The 16,364-nt window shown below is 48.1% G+C and overlaps 13 non-coding genes across 13 annotated transcripts; all 13 read left to right on the top strand.

Annotated features, from left to right (window-relative positions):
• The first annotated feature begins 1,083 nt into the window (after positions 1 to 1,083).
• On the top strand, positions 1,084 to 1,156 carry trnaf-gaa (transfer RNA phenylalanine (anticodon GAA)). Its single transcript has one exon. It is a non-coding gene; the product is annotated as a tRNA-Phe (tRNA).
• Positions 1,157 to 3,898: 2,742 nt separating this feature from the next.
• Positions 3,899 to 3,970, top strand: trnap-agg (transfer RNA proline (anticodon AGG)). The gene has a single exon. It is a non-coding gene; the product is annotated as a tRNA-Pro (tRNA).
• Positions 3,971 to 4,058: 88 nt separating this feature from the next.
• On the top strand, positions 4,059 to 4,132 carry trnai-aau (transfer RNA isoleucine (anticodon AAU)). The gene has a single exon. It is a non-coding gene; the product is annotated as a tRNA-Ile (tRNA).
• Positions 4,133 to 4,225: 93 nt separating this feature from the next.
• On the top strand, positions 4,226 to 4,298 carry trnaf-gaa (transfer RNA phenylalanine (anticodon GAA)). The gene has a single exon. It is a non-coding gene; the product is annotated as a tRNA-Phe (tRNA).
• Positions 4,299 to 4,749: 451 nt separating this feature from the next.
• trnaf-gaa (transfer RNA phenylalanine (anticodon GAA)) lies at positions 4,750 to 4,822 on the top strand. The gene has a single exon. It is a non-coding gene; the product is annotated as a tRNA-Phe (tRNA).
• A 90-nt stretch (positions 4,823 to 4,912) lies between these two features.
• On the top strand, positions 4,913 to 4,984 carry trnaq-uug (transfer RNA glutamine (anticodon UUG)). The gene has a single exon. It is a non-coding gene; the product is annotated as a tRNA-Gln (tRNA).
• A 2,758-nt stretch (positions 4,985 to 7,742) lies between these two features.
• trnap-agg (transfer RNA proline (anticodon AGG)) lies at positions 7,743 to 7,814 on the top strand. Its single transcript has one exon. It is a non-coding gene; the product is annotated as a tRNA-Pro (tRNA).
• An 88-nt stretch (positions 7,815 to 7,902) lies between these two features.
• trnai-aau (transfer RNA isoleucine (anticodon AAU)) lies at positions 7,903 to 7,976 on the top strand. Its single transcript has one exon. It is a non-coding gene; the product is annotated as a tRNA-Ile (tRNA).
• Positions 7,977 to 8,068: 92 nt separating this feature from the next.
• trnaf-gaa (transfer RNA phenylalanine (anticodon GAA)) lies at positions 8,069 to 8,141 on the top strand. Its single transcript has one exon. It is a non-coding gene; the product is annotated as a tRNA-Phe (tRNA).
• A 613-nt stretch (positions 8,142 to 8,754) lies between these two features.
• On the top strand, positions 8,755 to 8,826 carry trnaq-uug (transfer RNA glutamine (anticodon UUG)). The gene has a single exon. It is a non-coding gene; the product is annotated as a tRNA-Gln (tRNA).
• Positions 8,827 to 14,802: 5,976 nt separating this feature from the next.
• On the top strand, positions 14,803 to 14,874 carry trnap-agg (transfer RNA proline (anticodon AGG)). The gene has a single exon. It is a non-coding gene; the product is annotated as a tRNA-Pro (tRNA).
• Positions 14,875 to 15,295: 421 nt separating this feature from the next.
• trnaq-uug (transfer RNA glutamine (anticodon UUG)) lies at positions 15,296 to 15,367 on the top strand. The gene has a single exon. It is a non-coding gene; the product is annotated as a tRNA-Gln (tRNA).
• Positions 15,368 to 15,837: 470 nt separating this feature from the next.
• trnaf-gaa (transfer RNA phenylalanine (anticodon GAA)) lies at positions 15,838 to 15,910 on the top strand. Its single transcript has one exon. It is a non-coding gene; the product is annotated as a tRNA-Phe (tRNA).
• The last annotated feature ends 454 nt before the right edge of the window (positions 15,911 to 16,364 follow it).

The following is a 16,364-nucleotide window of genomic DNA, read 5'->3' as shown; positions in this document are numbered from 1 at the left end:
TGTGTAGGCCCTGTTGGCGCGGGGGAAGCATTTATTTGCTTCACAGCTGGCACAAAAGATTTTGTCTCCAGCCAAACCCTGTAAGTGGGTAAGTTTTTTCTTTTTTCTCCAGCCACTGCAGGCTCGAGAGGCCCTGCTCCTGCCCCGGCTCGTGCTACTGCCCCTGCTCCTGCCCCTTATCCTGCTCCTCCAGCATTGTGGACCCCTGGCCAGGTGTCCCAGTCGCCTGCAGAGCTTCCTGTCCACTGGAAAGAGCAACTCCAATCTTTCCAGCAAGGCCTTCAACCCCTGTCCCTCTGCACCAGGACCATCCTCACTACAGCCACCCACAGGACTGCAGCGCCCTGCCCAGCCTCCTCTGCAGTCTCCTCCTCTGCGGCCTGCCCAGCCTCCTCTGCAGTCTCCTCCTCTGCGCCCTGCCCAGCCCCTCTGCAGTCTCCTCCTCTGCGCCCTGCTCAGCCTCCTCTGCAGTCTCCTCCACAGCCTTCTGTCCAGCCAAGTGCTGCCTCTGCTCCTGCAACATCAACTGGGTCCAGTGTTGCAGACCAGGCTCCTGTAAGTAAGCTTCTCATTATTCGTGTGCAGGTCCTGCAGCGTGATTTCCAATGACCACAAAAAAAGAGGCCGCATTTCCTCTGTGCTGGAAACTTTGCACTGGCTACCTTTTAATAGTAGATTTAATCAAAAAATTGCGCTTTAAGCCATGGAAGCTGAAATGTTTGCGGCCCGGCAGCAGCAGGGAGGATGTATGTTTCGGCTCGTTGGTCTAGGGGTATGATTCTCGCTTAGGGTGCGAGAGGTCCCGGGCTCAAATCCCAGACGAGCCCATTATTAGGCTTTGCTTTTAATCTCTTCAGCCTGATTAGGGCAACCAGGATATTTGTGAGAAATTGGGGATAAAATGTGCCAGAGAGAGGCCGGTTAGCTCAGTTGCTTAGAGCGTGGTGCTAATAACGCCAAGGTGGCGGGTTTTCATCCCCGTACGGGCCACTCATTTTCTCTCTGGGACCTTCGCTCTGCTCTTCTCGAAAATGACGGGCGGTCTCCCAGACATCCCTGCTGGCTAAACCATACAAGTATCTGGCCGAAATAGCTCAGTTGGGAGAGCGTTAGACTGAAGATCTAAAGGTCCCTGTTTCAATACCGGGTTTCGGCAGAGGAACCACGTCCGCCTCTTTTAGTCTACCTGATTCCACCTAGCCTCATCGCTATCTGCCTCTCAGACAGCCAGCTAGCAGAGTGTGTTGGTTCCATGGTGTAATGATTAGCACTCTGGGCTTTGAATCCAGAAATCTGAGTTCAAATCTCGGTGGAAACTTTTTAGGTTATTTGCGGAAGGGAGGGAAAAAACAGAGGTGATGCGCAACTGCTGACGTGGCGGTGAAATTGGCACTCTCAAACCGAGTCGGAATTGGGGAAACATGGGCTTAAAAAGCAAAGGCTTCATTTGCTCCTTGCTATCGTGCTTCTGGACTCAATGACTTAAATCCTTGCTATCGTGCTTCTGGACTCAATGACTTAAATCTCTGCTGCTCATGGGAAAAGTTGACACACGCCAAAGTTCCATCGTGTAATGGTTAGCACTCTGGGCCCTGAATCCAGCGATCCGAGTTCAAATCTCGGTGGGACCTGCTTTTGCCAGGAATGTGTGCAGTACCTCGTTCGAAAAAACTTTTTCGGCAGCACTGAGCCGCAAGAGCTCATCTAGGTAGTGCCCCTTGAAGCGGGGCGTAAAAAGGATGGACAGCACTGGAGAATGCAGGCATCGATCCCACTACCTCTCGCTTGCACCTACTGCTTCCTACCGATTGAGCCAAAGTAAGCCCAAAGTAAGCCCACGTGAGCCAATTGTGTTTCTCTGCTGTGGCTTACTTTTGACCAATCGTGTTCTCTCCTGTGGCTTACTTTTGACCAATCGCCTTTCTCTCCTGTGGCTTACTTTTGACCAATCGCGTTTCTCTCCTGGCTCTGCTCCTGTGGCTTACTTTTGACCAATCGGCGACCGCTGTTATTATCGTCATCTTTGCAATCTTTGCAACAGGTAAGTCTATTCTTCACGACTCTATAATCGATCATTATTTATTCATAAACAGTGTTTGTTTTTAGACAATTAAACATGGCAATAAAGCCAGCTAGCGTGTAATAGCACACGTTTTCCTCTGTACATGTGAACCTGCAACTTTACCATGATATACAGTAAAAAAAATTGTCACTACTGTCAAGATAATTAGCCGACCGCTAATTAAGCTATATCCTCCTTAAACCATTTTTTGTTGTTGTTAATTTAGTATTTTTTGTGTCATTCATTACATTATTTTGAGCACAAGAAGATTTTTACTAAAACCTTGAAAAAAAAAGTTTAGCATGGCATGATACCAGCAAGATTGTACCAAGAAGTGTTATTTATTTTCTTATTAATTAGTTCATCACACTATTTACAATTTGTACACAAGGCAATTCAAAGTGATTCACAGTTGTATAAAAAACAATAATGCTTATGCTCATAATAATAATAATCATTAATTATTATAATATTATAATAATTAATTACATTAAAAAAATGCTGTAGTAAAATACTTTCAGTTGGAATATGACAGCTATGTAACGTTCTGTTTATGCCTGTGTCCTTTCAGATTATGCCTGCTATCTGGTCAGCAGCATTTTGGGGGAGGAGGAGAGGGACAACCCGCTGTCGGACAACAAACACCTGTTCCTCAGATACACCTCGCAGATCAGGGAGGTAGGCGAGGCTGTAGAGGTGTATCAGAAAAAAACAGGCCATGCTGCAGGATGCCCACAGGACAGGATACTCTTGGTGTGTGATGGTGGATTTTGGGGATTTTAAGGGTAGGTCAATAAAGGAGGTGTATGAGGACCCAAGCAAGGAGGCCCAGGCTCTCATCACCTACCTGAAGAAGGCAAAGGCCGGGCCTAACACCAATATGGCCCTTTTCAAAACATACGTGCTGAAGAGGCAGGCTCCAGCCCACGTGCCCACCGCCACTGTGCCCACTGCATCTGTCCTCACTGCTGCTGTGCCCACTGCCACTGTGTCTGTTCCTCCTCCACCTACTGCCACTAAGAACAGCCCACTGCTGGCGACCAATGTGAAGGCCCTGTTGGCGCGGGGGAAGCATTTATTTGCTTCACAGCTGGCACAAAAGATTTTGTCTCCAGCCAAACCCTGTAAGTGGGTACGTTTTTTCTTTTTTCTCCAGCTACTGCAGGCTCGAGAGGCCCTGCTCCTGCCCCGGCTCGTGCTACTGCCCCTGCTCCTGCCCCTTATCCTGCTCCTCCAGCATTGTGTACCCCTGGCCAGGTGTCCCAGTCGCCTGCAGAGCTTCCTGTCCACTGGAAAGAGCAACTCCCATCTTTCCAGCAAGGCTTTCAACCCCTGTCCCTCTGCACCAAGACCATCCTCACTACAGCCACCCACAGGACTGCAGCGCCCTGCCCAGCCTCCTCTGCAGTCTCCTCCTCTGCACCCTGCCCAGCCTCCTCTGCAGTCTCCTCCTCTGCGCCCTGCCCAGCCTCCTCTGCAGTCTCCTCCTCTGCGCCCTGCCCAGCCTCCTCAGCAGTCTCCTCCTCTGCGCCCTGCTCAGCCTCCTCTGCAGTCTCCTCCACAGCCTTCTGTCCAGCCAAGTGCTGCCTCTGCTCCTGCAACATCAACTGGGTCCAGTGTTGCAGACCAGGCTCCTGTAAGTAAGCTTCTCATTATTCGTGTGCAGGTCCTGCAGCGTGATTTCCAATGACCACAAAAAAAGAGGCCCCATTTCCTCTGTGCTGGAAACTTTGCACTGGCTACCTTTTAATTGTTGATTTAATCAAAAAATTGCGCTTTAAGCCATGGAAGCTGAAATGTTTGCGGCCCGACAGCAGCAGGGAGGATGTATATTTCGGCTCGTTGGTCTAGGGGTATGATTCTCGCTTAGGGTGCGAGAGGTCCCGGGTTCGAATCCCGGACGAGCCCATAATTAGGCTTTGCTGTTAATCTCTTCAGCCTGATTAGGGCAACCAGGATATCTCTGAGCAATTGGGGATAAAATGTGCCAGAGAGAGGCCGGTTAGCTCAGTTGGTTAGAGCGTGGTGCTAATAACGCCAAGGTCGCGGGTTCGATCCCCGTACGGGCCACTGATTTTCTCTCTGTGACCTTCGCTCTGCTCTTCTCGAAAATGACGTGCGGTCTCCCATACATCCATGCTGGCTAAACCACACAAGTACCTGGCCGAAATAGCTCAGTTGGGAGAGCGTTAGACTGAAGTTTTAAAGGTCCCTGGTTCAATCCCGGGTTTCGGCAGAGGAACAAACTCCGCCGCTTTTAGTCTACCTGATTCCACCTCTCAGACAGCCAGTTAGCAGGGTGTTTTGGTTCCATGGTGTAATAGTTAGCACTCTGGGCTTTGAATCCAGCGATTCGAGTTAAAATCTCGGTGGAACCTTTTTAGGATCTTTGCGGAAGGGAGGGGAAAAACAGAGGTGATGCGCAACTGCTGACGTGGCGGTGAAATTGGCACTCTCAAACCGAGTCGGAATTGGGGAAACATGGGCTTAAAAAGCAAAGGCTTCTTTTGCTCCTTGCTATCGCGCTTCTGGACTGAATGACTTACATCTCTGCACCACATGGGAAAAGTTGACACACGCCGAGGTTCCATGGTGTAAGGGTTCGCACTCTGGGCTCTGAATCCAGTGATCCGAATTCAAATCTCGGTGGGACCTTCATTTGCCAGGCTAAACAGCACAAGTACCTGGCCGAAATAGCTCAGTTGGGAGAGTGTTAGACTGAAGATCTAAAGGTCCCTGGTTCAATCTCGGGTTTCGGCAGAGGAACCACGCCCGCCTCCTTTAGGCTACCTGATTCCACCTAGCCTCATCGCTATCTGCCTCTCAGACAGACAGCTGGGAGGGTGTGTTGGTTCCATGGTGTAATGGTTAGCACTCTGGGCTTTGAATCCAGCGATCCGAGTTCAAATCTCGGTAGAACCTTTTTAGGTTCTTCGCGGAAGGGAGGGAAAAAACAGAGGTGATGCGCAACTGCTGACGTGGCGGTGAAATTGGCACTCTCAAACCGAGTCGGAATTGGGGAAACATAGGGTGCTTCTCAATATCCCTCCTCGTCTCCTCGTTCCTCTGTCCTCCATCCTATGACCCGGAAACCGATCGAGCTCAGCCATCTTGAAGGACATCTCAATTATCTAATTGCACCGCGAGGAGGCGAGGATCGAGGAGTGAGGAGGCTTTCAGAGGAGTCATGAGCGAGGATACACAGGTGTATCCTATGCGGAAGTGTTTTATTGACTAAACGTGACGCACGTATACATTCTCCTCCCCCTTCACATCGGTCACAATCTGTTTTAAAGTATACTTTACCTTTGCAGTTTATATAAACCACACATTACACATATTTCAACAGGGTATCTTGCTTTATTATTATTTATTATGAATTTCTTAAATAAACAAACTGCAACAACATGAGGGCAGATCCTTTGAGCGCTGCTGATGACGCTATGAAGTGACGCTCGAGTGATCAAGTATTCCAATGTATAAAAAAGCTTTCATTCGATTCCTCCATCCTCATTTTTGTCATTCATTACATTATTTTGAGCACAAGAAGATTTTTACTAAAACCTTTAAAAAAAAAAGTTTAATTCATATATGTTATACTATACTATGTTATACACCAGTATACATATTTATGTTATCTTTTTAAATACTATGTTATACATATTTAAAAAGACATGAATAGGCAAAAACAAGTGTTTTTTTGTTTCAACAAATGATTCTCAACTATGTTATAAAAGATATACCAAAACGATTTGATATACCATTTTAAGTTTTAGATCTGTTTGATGATCATATTATTATGAATTGTCATAAACGCCTTTATGTTATATTTGGTGTTTCTTAGTAATCTCTGCCACAAAAGCTAAACAAAACAAAACGATTTAAGCATGGCATGATACCAGCAAGATTGTACCAAGAAGTGTTATTTATTTTCTTATTAATTAGTTCATCACACTATTTACAATTTGTACACAAGGCAATTCAAAGTGATTCACAGTTGTATAAAAAACAATAATGCTTATGCTCATAATAATAATAATCATTAATTATTATAATATTATAATAATTAATTACATAAAAAAAATGCTGTAGTAAAATACTTTCAGTTGGAATATGACAGCTATGTAACGTTCTGTTTATGCCTGTGTCCTTTCAGATTATGTATGCATACCCGGTTTTACGAAGAACCTCTGAGGGTCGACTCCTTATGGGGCCAACTGAGGAGGCCAATAGGAGGAAGATCGTGTTGGCAGGGAGGGCCAGGTGTAAAGAGGAGGTCTTGGCTGAGGCCACTGCCTTTGTGAGGCAGAATGGAGGGAATCCTGGAGACCAGTTCCTGGTTCTGGCTCACTGCAAGATCCAGTTTGGGAAACACCAGGGTCAGAGGTTCCTGTGGCTGCTGAAGAACTCACTGTGGTATGCCGGCTATCTGGTCAGCAGCATTTTGGGGGAGGAGGAGAGGGACAACCCGCTGTCGGACAACAAACACCTGTTCCTCAGATACACCTCGCAGATCAGGGAGGTAGGCGAGGCTGTAGAGGTGTATCAGAAAAAAACAGGCCATGCTGCAGGATGCCCACAGGACAGGAGACTCTTGGTGTCTGATGGTGGAGTTTGGGGATTTTAAGGGTAGGTCAATAAAGGAGGTGTATGAGGACCCAAGCAAGGAGGTCCAGGCTCTCATCACCTACCTGAAGAAGGCAAAGGCCGGGCCTAACACCAATATGGCCCTTTTCAAACCATACGTGCTGAAGAGGCAGGCTCCAGCCCACGTGCCCACCGCCACTGTGCCCACTGCATCTGTCCTCACTGCTGCTGTGCCCACTGCCACTGTGTCTGTTCCTCCTCCACCTACTGCCACTAAGAACAGCCCACTGCTGGCGACCAATGTGAAGGCCCTGTTGGCGCGGGGGAAGCATTTATTTGCTTCACAGCTGGCACAAAAGATTTTGTCTCCAGCCAAACCCTGTAAGTGGGTAAGTTTTTTCTTTTTTCTCCAGCCACTGCAGGCTCGAGAGGCCCTGCTCCTGCCCCGGCTCGTGCTACTGCCCCTGCTCCTGCCCCTTATCCTGCTCCTCCAGCATTGTGGACCCCTGGCCAGGTGTCCCAGTCGCCTGCAGAGCTTCCTGTCGACTGGAAAGAGCAACTCCCATCTTTCCAGCAAGGCTTTCAACCCCTGTCCCTCTGCACCAAGACCATCCTCACTACAGCCACCCACAGGACTGCAGCGCCCTGCCCAGCCTCCTCTGCAGTCTCCTCCTCTGCACCCTGCCCAGCCTCCTCTGCAGTCTCCTCCTCTGCGCCCTGCCCAGCCTCCTCTGCAGTCTCCTCCTCTGCGCCCTGCCCAGCCTCCTCTGCTGTCTCCTCCTCTGCGCCCTGCTCAGCCTCCTCTGCAGTCTCCTCCACAGCCTTCTGTCCAGCCAAGTGCTGCCTCTGCTCCTGCAACATCAACTGGGTCCAGTGTTGCAGACCAGGCTCCTGTAAGTAAGCTTCTCATTATTCGTGTGCAGGTCCTGCAGCGTGATTTCCAATGACCACAAAAAAAGAGGCCCCATTTCCTCTGTGCTGGAAACTTTGCACTGGCTACCTTTTAATTGTTGATTTATTCAAAAAATTGCGCTTTAAGCCATGGAAGCTGAAATGTTTGCGGCCCGACAGCAGCAGGGAGGATGTATATTTCGGCTCGTTGGTCTAGGGGTATGATTCTCGCTTAGGGTGCGAGAGGTCCCGGGTTCAAATCCCGGACGAGCCCATTATTAGGCTTTGCTGTTAATCTCTTCAGCCTGATTAGGGCAACCAGGATATCTCTGAGCAATTGGGGATAAAATGTGCCAGAGAGAGGCCGGTTAGCTCAGTTGGTTAGAGCGTGGTGCTAATAACGCCAAGGTCGCGGGTTCCATCCCCGTACGGGCCACTGATTTTCTCTCTGTGACCTTCGCTGTGTCTTCTCGAAAATGACGGGCGGTCTCCCATACATCCATGCTGGCTAAACCACACAAGTACCTGGCAGAAATAGCTCAGTTGGGAGAGCGTTAGACTGAAGATTTAAAGGTCCCTGGTTCAATCCCGGGTTTCGGCAGAGGAACAACCTCCGCCTCTTTTAGTCTACCTGATTCCACCTCTCAGACAGCCAGTTAGCAGGGTGTTTTGGTTCCATGGTGTAATAGTTAGCACTCTGGGCTTTGAATCCAGCGATTCGAGTTAAAATCTCGGTGGAACCTTTTAGGATCTTTGCGGAAGGGAGGGGAAAAACAGAGGTGATGCGCAACTGCTGACGTGGCGGTGAAATTGGCACTCTCAAACCGAGTCGGAATTGGGGAAACATGGGCTTAAAAAGCAAAGGCTTCTTTTGCTCCTTGCTATCGCGCTTCTGGACTGAATGACTTACATCTCTGCACCACATGGGAAAAGTTGACACACGCCGAGGTTCCATGGTGTAAGGGTTCGCACTCTGGGCTCTGAATCCAGTGATCCGAATTCAAATCTCGGTGGGACCTTCATTTGCCAGGCTAAACAGCACAAGTACCTGGCCGAAATAGCTCAGTTGGGAGAATGTTAGACTGAAGATCTAAAGGTCCCTGGTTCAATCTCGGGTTTCGGCAGAGGAACCACGCCCGCCTCCTTTAGGCTACCTGATTCCACCTAGCCTCATCGCTATCTGACTCTCAGACAGACAGCTGGGAGGGTGTGTTGGTTCCATGGTGTAATGGTTAGCACTCTGGGCTTTGAATCCAGCGATCCGAGTTCAAATCTCGGTAGAACCTTTTTAGGTTCTTCGCGGAAGGGAGGGAAAAAACAGAGGTGATGCGCAACTGCTGACGTGGCGGTGAAATTGGCACTCTCAAACCGAGTCGGAATTGGGGAAACATAGGGTGCTTCTCAATATCCCTCCTCGTCTCCTCGTTCCTCTGTCCTCCATCCTATGACCCGGAAACCGATCGAGCTCAGCCATCTTGAAGGACATCTCAATTATCTAATTGCACCGCGAGGAGGCGAGGATCGAGGAGTGAGGAGGCTTTCAGAGGAGTCATTAACGAGGATACACAGGTGTATCCTATGCGGAAGTGTTTTATTGACTAAACGTGACGCACGTATACATTCTCCTCCCCCTTCACATCGGTCACAATCTGTTTTAAAGTATACTTTACCTTTGCAGTTTATATAAACCACACATTACACATATTTCAACAGGGTATCTTGCTTTATTATTATTTATTATGAATTTCTTAAATAAACAAACTGCAACAACATGAGGGCAGATCCTGTGAGCGCTGCTGATGACGCTATGAAGTGACGCTCGAGTGATCAAGTATTCCAATGTATAAAAAAGCTTTCATTCGATTCCTCCATCCTCATTTTTGTCATTCATTACATTATTTTGAGCACAAGAAGATTTTTACTAAAACCTTTAAAAAAAAAGTTTAATTCATATATGTTATACTATACTATGTTATACACCAGTATTCATATTTATGTTAACTTTTTAAATACTATGTTATACATATTTAAAAAGACATGAATAGGCAAATACAAGTGTTTTTTTTGTTTCAACAAATGATTCTCAACTATGTTATAAAAGATATACCAAAACGATTTGATATACCATTTTAAGTTTTAGATCTGTTTGATGATCATATTATTATGAATTGTCATAAACGCCTTTATGTTATATTTGGTGTTTCTTAGTAATCTCTGCCACAAAAGCTAAACAAAACAAAACGATTTAAGCATGGCATGATACCAGCAAGATTGTACCAAGAAGTGTTATTTATTTTCTTATTAATTAGTTCATCACACTATTTACAATTTGTACACAAGGCAATTCAAAGTGATTCACAGTTGTATAAAAAACAATAATGCTTATGCTCATAATAATAATAATCATTAATTATTATAATATTATAATAATTAATTACATAAAAAAATGCTGTAGTAAAATACTTTCAGTTGGAATATGACAGCTATGTAACGTTCTGTTTATGCCTGTGTCCTTTCAGATTATGTATGCATACCCGGTTTTACGAAGAACCTCTGAGGGTCGACTCCTTATGGGGCCAACTGAGGAGGCCAATAGGAGGAAGATCGTGTTGGCAGGGAGGGCCAGGTGTAAAGAGGAGGTCCTGGCTGAGGCCACTGCCTTTGTGAGGCAGAATGGAGGGAATCCTGGAGACCAGTTCCTGGTTCTGGCTCACTGCAAGATCCAGTTTGGGAAACACCAGGGTCAGAGGTTCCTGTGGCTGCTGAAGAACTCACTGTGGTATGCCTGCTATCTGGTCAGCAGCGTTTTGGGGGAGGAGGAGAGGGACAACCCGCTGTCGGACAACAAACACCTGTTCCTCAGATACACCTCGCAGATCAGGGAGGTAGGCGAGGCTGTAGAGGTGTATCAGAAAAAAACAGGTCATGCTGCAGGAGGCCCAGAGGACAGGAGACTCTGGATGTCTGATGGTGGAGTTTGGGGATTTTAAGGGTAGGTCAATGAAGGAGGTGTATGAGGACCCAAGCAAGGAGGCCCAGGCTCTCATCACCTACCTGAAGAAGGCAAAGGCCAGGCCTAACACCAATATGGCCCTTTTCAAACCATACGTGCTGAAGAGGCAGGCTCTAGCCCACGTGCCCACCACCACTGTGCTCACTGCATCTGTCCTCACTGCTGCTGTGCCCACTGCCACTGTGTCTGTTCCTCCTCCACCTACTGCCACTAAGAACAGCCCACTGCTGGCGACCAATGTGAAGGCCCTGTTGGCGTGGGGGAAGCATTTATCTGCTTCACAGCTGGCACAAAAGATTTTGTCTCCAGCCAAACCCTGTAAGTGATTTGCAAGCTTTAAAATCATTACAGTATATATTATGCAGTATATATGTCTAACGAAAATACGTGTTCAACAGCTGCAGGACCACGTGTACCACCTGCGTCTGAGTCCACAGCCCGGAGACAGCTCTTTACATGTGGTGAGTATCACTTAACGCATACAAGTGTGTTGGTGACATGTGCTTAGTGTTTTATGTTATTTTACAGACTCTGCTGCTACGGATTTTTTTGAGGAGGAAGATGACCTGGAGATGGCAACTGTAGCCTCGCAAGCTGAGGAACAACTTCATCAAGGTATGTAAATCTTAACCAATATTTTACAAACAATTACAAATAAAACAAAACAGTATTTTTTAAATGACATATTATTTTATTTCACAACACAGAGGAATGGCACTTCTCAGGTGTCAATCTACATTCACTCTTTGAGTGAACATCCTCAAAGGAAAAAAGATAATTTAAAGGTGTATGTAAAAGGTTTTATTTCATTTTTTATCGTAATCATTGACTAAAGCTCATTCTTGTCATCTCACACTTCCCCCACTCCCCTTGGAATAAGTGGCTGTTGTAGTGTTTGGTCTGCTTCGCTTCACACTTGGCTGATCCCATCTTTTTTTCTTCTTGTATTTCTTCTAATGGTGCTTGGATGAAAAACGGGATGATTTTCACTGCTTCCTTCCATCTTTTCATCATCTTGTCATCTCTCTACTAATCATACATGCTTTGCAGTAAACCTTGTAATCGCAGTAGCTGTCCAGCAGAGCTGAGAAAGTCATGCAGTGAAAGTCTAAAACAATAAGATAATTTTGTTGTGTTTTTTTACGCTCCAGCCACTGCAGGCTCGAGAGGCCCTGCTCCTGCCCCGGCTCGTGCTACTGCCCCTGCTCCGGCCCCTTATCCTGCTCCACCAGCATTGTGGACCCCTGGCCAGGTGTCCCAGTCGCCTGCAGAGCTTCCTGTCCACTGGAAAGAGCAACTTCCATCTTTCCAGCAAGGCCTTCAACCCCTGTCCCTCTGCACCAGGACCATCCTCACTACAGCCACCCACAGGACTGCAGCGCCCTGCCCAGCCTCCTCTGCAGTCTCCTCCTCTGCGCCCTGCCCAGCCTCCTCTGCAGTCTCCTCCTCTGCGCCCTGTTCAGCCTCCTCTGCAGTCTCCTCCACAGCCTTCTGTCCAGCCAAGTGCTGCCTCTGCTCCTGCAACATCAACTGGGTCCAGTGTTGCAGACCAGGCTCCTGTAAGTAAGCTTCTCATTATTCGTGTGCAGGTGCTGCAGCGTGATTTCCAATGACCACAAAAAAAGAGGCCGCATTTCCTCTGTGCTGGAAACTTTGCACTGGCTACCTTTTAATTGTAGATTTAATCAAAAAATTGCGCTTTAAGCCATGCAAGCTGAAATGTTTGCGGCTCGGCAGCAGCAGGGAGGATGTATGTTTCGGCTCATTGGTATAGGGGTATGATTCTCGCTTAGGGTGCGAGAGGTCCCTGGTTCAAATCCCGGATGAGCCCATTATTAGGCTTTGCTTTTAATCTCTTCAGCCTGATTAGGGCAACCAGGATATTTATATCCCAGGTTTCGGCAGAGGAACCACGTCCGCCTCTTTTAGTCTACCTGATTCCACCTAGCCTCATACCTATCTGCCTCTCAGACAGCCAGCTATCAGGAAGTGTTGGTTCCATGGTGTAATGGTTAGCACTTTGGGCTTTGAATCCAGCGATCCAAGTTCCAATCTCGGTAGAACCTTTTTAGGTTCTTTGCGGAAGGGTGGGAAAAAGCAGAGGTGATGCGCAACTGCTGACGTGGCAGTGAAATTGGCAATCTCAAACAGAGTCGGAATTGGGGAAACATGGGCTTAAAAAGCAAAGGCTTCATTTGCTCCTTGCTATCGTGCTTTTGGACTCAATGACTTAAATCTCTCCTGCTCATGGGAAAAGTTGACACACGCCAAGGTTCCATGGTGTAATGGTTTGCACTCTTGGCTCTGAATCCAGCGATCCGAGTTCAAATCTCGGTGGGACCTGCTTTTGCCAGGAATGTGTGCAGTACCTCGTTCGAAAAAACTTTTTCGGCAGCACTGAGCCGCAAGAGCTCATCTAGGTAGTGCCTCTTGAAGGGGGGCGTAAAAAGGACGGACAGCACTGGAGAATGCAGGCATCAATCCCGCTACCTCTCGCATGCTAAGCGAGCGCTCTACCATTTGAGCTAATTCCCCTCGATGATGGAGAGGAGGTGTCCATCGCTCTCAAAGACAAAGACGAGGTGCGATCACTGGCTACCTTTTAATTGTAGATCCGAGTTCAAATCTCGGTGGGACCTGCATTTGCCAGGAATGTGTGCAGTACCTCGTTCGAAAAAACATTTTCGGCAGCACTGAGCCGCAAGAGCTCATCTAGGTAGTGCCCCTTGAAGGGGGGCGTAAAAAGGATGGACAGCACTGGAGAATGCAGGCATCGATCCCACTACCTCTCGCTTGCGCCTACTGCTTCCTACCGATTGAGCCAAAGTAAGCCCAAAGTAAGCCCACGTGAGCCAATCGTGTTTCTCTGCTGTGGCTTACTTTTGACCAATCGCGTTCTCTCCTGTGGCTTACTTTTGACCAATCGTTTTTCTCTCCTGTGGCTTACTTTTGACCAATCGCCTTTCTCTCCTGTGGCTTACTTTTGACCAATCGCGTTTCTCTCCTGGCTCTGCTCCTGTGGCTTACTTTTGACCAATCGGCGACCGCTATTATTATCGTCATCTTTGCAATCTTTCCAACAGGTAAGTCTATTCTACACGACTGTATAATCGATCATTATTCATTCATAAACAGTGTTTGTTTTTGGACAATTAAACATGCCAATAAAGCTAGCTAGCGTGTAATAGCACACGTTTTATTCTGTACATGTGAACCTGCAACTTTACCATGATATACAGTAAAAAACATGCCACTACTGTCAAGATAATTAGCCGACCGCTAATTAAGCTATATCCTCCTTAAACCATTTTTTTGTTGTTGTTAATTTAGTATTTTTTTGTGTCATTCATTACATTATTATATACATTACTCCAGCCCACGTGCCCACCACCACTGTGCCCACTGCATCTGTCCTCACTGATGCTGTGCCCACTGCCACTGTGTCTGTTCCTCCTCCACCTACTGCCACTAAGAACAGGCCACTGCTGGCGACCAATGTGTAGGCCCTGTTGGCGCGGGGAAGCATTTATTTGCTTCACAGCTGGCACAAAAGATTTAGTCTCCAGCCAAACCCTGTAAGTGGGTAAGTTTTTCTTTTTTCTCCAGCCACTGCAGGCTCGAGAGGCCCTGCTCCTGCCCCGGCTCGTGCTACTGCCCCTGCTCCTGCCCCTGATCCTGCTCCTCCAGCATTGTGGACCCCTGGCCAGGTGTCCCAGTCGCCTGCAGAGCTTCCTGTCCACTGGAAAGAGCAACTCCAATCTTTCCAGCAAGGCCTTCAACCCCTGTCCCTCTGCACCAGGACCATCCTCACTACAGCCACCCACAGGACTGCAGCGCCCTGCCCAGCCTCCTCTGCAGTCTCCTCCTCTGCGGCCTGCCCAGCCTCCTCTGCAGTCTCCTCCTCTGCGCCCTGCCCAGCCCCTCTGCAGTCTCCTCCTCTGCGCCCTGCTCAGCCTCCTCTGCAGTCTCCTCCACAGCCTTCTGTCCAGCCAAGTGCTGCCTCTGCTCCTGCAACATCAACTGGGTCCAGTGTTGCAGACCAGGCTCCTGTAAGTAAGCTTCTCATTATTCGTGTGCAGGTCCTGCAGCGTGATTTCCAATGACCACAAAAAAAGAGGCCGCATTTCCTCTGTGCTGGAAACTTTGCACTGGCTACCTTTTAATAGTAGATTTAATCAAAAAATTGCGCTTTAAGCCATGGAAGCTGAAATGTTTGCGGCCCGGCAGCAGCAGGGAGGATGTATGTTTCGGCTCGTTGGTCTAGGGGTATGATTCTCGCTTAGGGTGCGAGAGGTCCCGGGTTCAAATCCCAGACGAGCCCATTATTAGGCTTTGCTTTTAATCTCTTCAGCCTGATTAGGGCAACCAGGATATTTGTGAGCAATTGGGGATAAAATGTGCCAGATAGAGAGGCCGGTTAGCTCAGTTGCTTAGAGCGTGGTGCTAATAACGCCAAGGTGGCGGGTTTTCATCCCCGTACGGGCCACTCATTTTCTCTCTGGGACCTTCGCTCTGCTCTTCTCGAAAATGACGGGCGGTCTCCCAGACATCGCTGCTGGCTAAACCATACAAGTATCTGGCTGAAATAGCTCAGTTGGGAGAGCGTTAGAATGAAGATCTAAAGGTCCCTGGTTCAATACCGGGTTTCGGCAGAGGAACCACGTCCGCCTCTTTTAGTCTACCTGATTCCACCTAGCCTCATCGCTATCTGCCTCTCAGACAGCCAGCTAGCAGAGTGTGTTGGTTCCATGGTGTAATGATAAGCACTCTGGGCTTTGAATCCAGAAATCCGAGTTCAAATCTCGGTGGAACCTTTTTAGGTTCTTTGCGGAAGGGAGGGAAGAAACAGAGGTGATGCGCAACTGCTGACGTGGCGGTGAAATTGGCACTCTCAAACCGAGTCGGAATTGGGGAAACATGGGCTTAAAAAGCAAAGGCTTCATTTGCTCCTTGCTATCGTGCTTTTGGACTCAATGACTTAAATCTCTTGAATCCCGAGAGGTCCCGGGTTCAAATCCCGGACGAGCCCATTATCAGGCTTTGCTTTTAATCTCTCCAGTCTGATTAGGGCAACCAGGATATTTCTGAGAAATTGGGGATAAAATGAGCCAGAGAGAGGCCGGTTAGCTCAGTTGGTTAGAGCGTGGTGCTAATAGTGCCAAGGTCAAGGGTTCAATCCCAGTACGGGCAACTCATTTTCTCTCTGGGACCTTCGCTCTGCTCTTCTCGAAAATGACTGGCGGTGTCCCAGACATGGCTGCTGGCTAGACCTCACAACTACCTGGCCGAAATAGCTCAGTCGGGAGAGCGTTAGACTGAAGATCTAAAGGGCCCTGGTTCAATCCCGGGTTTCGGCAGAGGAACCACGTCCGCCTCTCTGAGTCGAGGCGGTCTATTGACCAAATGCCAGCTCTTATCTACCTGATTCCACCTAACCTCATCGCTATCTGCCTCTCAGACAGCCAGCTATCAGGGTGTGTTTGTTCCATGGTGTAATGGTTAGCACTCTGGGCTTTGAATCCGGCGATCCGAGTTCAAATCTCGGTGGGACCTGCTTTTCCAGGAATGTGTGCAGTACCTCGTTCAAAAAAACTTTTTCGGCAGCACTGAGCCGCAAGAGCTCATCTAGGTAGTGCCCCTTGAAGGGGGGGTGCAAAAAGGATGGACAGCCCTGGAGAATGCAGGCATCGATCCTGCTACTTCTCGCATGCTAAGCAAGCGCTCTACCATTTGAGCTAATTCCCCTCGATGATGGAGAGAAGGTGTCCATCGCTCTCAAAGACAAAGACGATGCGCGATCCCTAGCACGTG

The sequence above is a fragment of the Siphateles boraxobius genome, unplaced genomic scaffold, assembly GCF_051911475.1.
Source record: "Siphateles boraxobius isolate OS27281-9 unplaced genomic scaffold, OSU_SipBor_1 19, whole genome shotgun sequence".
In the NCBI taxonomy this organism is placed as follows: Eukaryota; Metazoa; Chordata; class Actinopteri; order Cypriniformes; family Leuciscidae; genus Siphateles; species Siphateles boraxobius.
This window is presented reverse-complemented; position numbering and strand designations above follow the sequence as displayed.